Here is a 3,683-nt window from a genome sequence, read left to right as displayed (position 1 = left end):
GTCCAATAGGAAAGCTTCTGTTCCTGCTCCATTCTGATTGGCTCCTAACAATGCTAGTGATAATATTTTAGTATCATTCCTGCCTAAAATGAATGTGAACATAGAAGTGAATGAAAGAACAAATGCTTATACAAACTATGGTTTACGAATATAACTCCTAGTTACTGGTTCTGAACAATAAATTATCCTGAGACTTAGTGGCTTAAAATAACAATATTTATTGCTCATAAGTCTACAATTTAGGCAGGCCTTGATAAACCAGCTTGTCTCTACTTTAGTTGGTGTTAGCTGGGGTGGCTTTAATAGTTAGTGTGATGGTTAATTTTATGTGTAAATTTTGCTCAGTCACGGTACCCAGATATTTGGTCAAACACCAGTCTGGGTGTTGCTTTGAAGGTTTTATATTTTTTGTTTTGTTTTTAGATAAGATTAACATTTAAATAAGTAGACTTTTACTTTTTTTGGTAGAGACAGAGTCTCACTTTGTCACCCTCAGTAGAGAGCCGTGGCATTACGCAGCTCACAGCAACCTCCAACTCCTGGGCCCAGGCAATTCTCCTGCCTCAGCCTCCTGAGTAGCTGGGGCCACAGGTGCCCGCCACAATGCCCAACCATCTTTTTGCTGCAGTTTTGCTGGGGTTGGGCTTGAACCCACCACCCTCGGTATATTGGGCCGGCGCCCTACCCACTGAGCCATAGGCACTGCCCAATAAGTAGACTTTTAATAAAGCAGATTATCCTCCATAATGTAGATGGGGCTCATTCAATCAATTGGCGGCCTTACGAGAAAACAGAGGGGAGAAACATAGGTAATTCTACCACCAGACTGCATTTGCAACATTAATTCTTCCTTGGGGCTCCAACTTACTGGTCTACCCTGCAGATGTTGGACTTGCCAGGCTGCATAATTGGATGATAGTTTCTCTGGAGGATCTTGACTAATAATAGCTGGGAACTGGAATCCTCTGGAATCCTTACTCCATCAGGTGTCTGATGGTTAATTTTCAAAACTCTTAAACAATTGGAATCAGGAATACCTGGTGCTCTTTGGGCACCTCTATCTCTATGTGGTTTCCCTCCTCCTTCTTTTTTTTTTTTTTTTTTTTGACAAGGTCTTACTTTGCCTCTGGGCTAGAGTGTAGTGCCATCATCATAGCTCACTGGCAAACCTCAAACTCCTGGGCTCAAGCAATCCACCTACCTCAGTCTCTAAAGAAGTTGGGACTATAAGCCTGCACCACCATGCCTGGCTAACTTATTCTTATTTTTTTGTAGAGATGGGGGTCTTGCTATGTTGTCTAGGGTGGTCTTGAATTTCTGGCCTTATGCAATCTTCCCATCTTGGCCTCCTGAAGTACTGGGATTACAGGTGTGAGCCACTGTGCCCTGCCTAACTAAACTTCTTTCATGTCAAATCAAGATTCCCAAGGTATGTGTCCCTAGGGAAAGACAGCAAAGCAGAATCTGAATTTTTTTTTAACCTAACTTCTGAGGTTACATTGTATCACTTCTGCTACTGGTTGAGGTCATTACCAAAATCTATCCAGATTCAAGAGGAAGGAACATAGATCTCATCTCTCAATGGAGGAATGTCAATAACACATTAGGATGTGTTATACCAGTAGGATGAAATATACCAGTGCACTCATCTTTGGAAAATACCATCTACCTCACTAATATTTTCGAATTCTGAAATGTATTTTCTATTTATTTCCTTGATGTTCAACTTTTAGAGTGGATCCACCTATTAACCATTCTTTTTCTTTCTTGACTTGAAATATCCCATTTATTATTAGAGCAATGTATACTTGAAAACTTAATTTCCAGTTTTTAATCCCCCTAAATTTTAATATCTTCATTTTTTTTCTTAAAGTCACATAGAAAAGAAGTCCAAAGTAAAACTAAAATTTTTTCATGTGACCATTAGGGCTAGAAAAAAGTATGATAAAAGAATATGTAAGGGGAATGTAATTAACAAAATTGCCATGGAAGATAATTTAATTGTTTGGCTTGAGTGAATCCTAATTTGGACAACGTTAGCATTACCTTAGAGTTTCTTTTTACTTAGAACCAGCTGTGCTGCTTTTTCATACATCTTCTTCTGGTAGGAATTTAAGTAGAGGAGGAGCTGGTTGGAGGCAAAGAGATGACCTCTCATGGCTGGTGTGAAAAAAATAGAGTCAGGACAGGTAGTTGATTTTAACTTACCATTCCCTACAGTACAGTTGCCCTTTACTTGAACTGTCAATAATAATGTACCCTCAAGGTGGCTGTTGCTGGCTTTTTCATGGATATAAAGGTCAGATTAAAACGAACAGCTGTACTTGTCTATTCAGTGTTGCAAAGCAGAAAAGTTTCTTGAGCCACAAACTGGTAGTATGCCATTTCAACTGAGTGAAGTTGTAGTGTCCCTTTACTTTTCCATCTCGGCTATTCATCCTTACATTCCCCATACAAGTTTTAAAATTCCTATTATGATGATTATTATTATTTTGAGACAGAGTCTCACTATTCCACCCTTGGTAGAGTGTGTGGCATCACAGCTCACAGCAACCTCAAACTTTTGGGCTTAAGCGATTCTCTTACCTCAGCCCCCCCAAGTAGCTGGGACTACAGGTGCCTGCCACAATGCCTGGCTACTTTTTGGTTGTTGTCACTGTCGTTTGGCAGGCCTGAGCTGGGTTCAAACCCACCAGCTCTGGTGTATGTGGCTGGCATACTGGCCACTAAACTACAGGTACTAAGCCTAAAATTCCAATTATTATATTTATTTATTTTAAAAATGCATTTTACAGCATTTTGTTTTGTTTTGGTTTGTTTGGAGACAGAGTCTCAAGCTGTCACCTGGGGTAGAGTGCCATGGTGTTACAGCTCACAGCGACCTCAAACTCTTGGGCTTAAGCGGTTCTCTTGCCTTAGCTTCCCAAGTAGCTGGGACTACAGGCACCTGCCACAGTGCCCAGCTATTTTGGGTTGTAGTTGTCATTGTTGTTTGGTGGACCTGGATTGGATTTGAATCTGCCAGCTCAGGTGTATGTGGCTGGCTCCCTAGCTGCTGGAACTATGGGCACCAAGTCTGTTTTGTTTTTTGAGACTGAGTCTTACTGTCACCCTGGGTGGAGTGCTGTGGCAACACAGCTCACAGCAACCTCAAACTCTTGGGCTTGAGCAATTCTTTTGGCTCAGCCTCCTGAGCCGCAGGGACTACAGGCACCCACCACAATGCCTGGCTAGTTTTTCTATTTTTAATAGAGACAAGGCCTCATTCTTGCTCAGGCTAGTCTCAAACTCCTGACCTCAATAAATCCTCCCATCTCAGCTTCCCAGAGTGCTAGGATTCCAGGTATGAGCCACCATGCCAGATCACAAATATGATATTTAAAAAGCAGGTTTCCGATGGATATGTATAGCATGATGCCACTTCCATAGAGCTTAAAAGCACATACAGTACTAGTATAGATTACCTAGGAATACATACAAATGTAGTAAAAGCTTTTTAAATGCTAAGGGATAAAAGATACTAAATTCAGAAAAATGACTACTTCTGAATACGCATAAAGGAAATTGGTGTGTGGAAGGAGTGAACACAGGAAGCTTCTGGGGAGGCTGAGGGAAGAGCTTGAGCCCAAGAGTTTGAGGTTGCTGTGAGCTATGATGTTGCCACAGCACTCTACCCAGGGTAA

The sequence above is a fragment of the Otolemur garnettii genome, unplaced genomic scaffold (genome assembly GCF_000181295.1).
Source record: "Otolemur garnettii isolate 467f Iridium unplaced genomic scaffold, OtoGar3 scaffold00016, whole genome shotgun sequence".
Classification (NCBI taxonomy): Eukaryota; Metazoa; Chordata; class Mammalia; order Primates; family Galagidae; genus Otolemur; species Otolemur garnettii.
The sequence above is the reverse complement of the archived record's forward strand: the minus strand, read 5'-3'. Positions refer to the sequence as shown.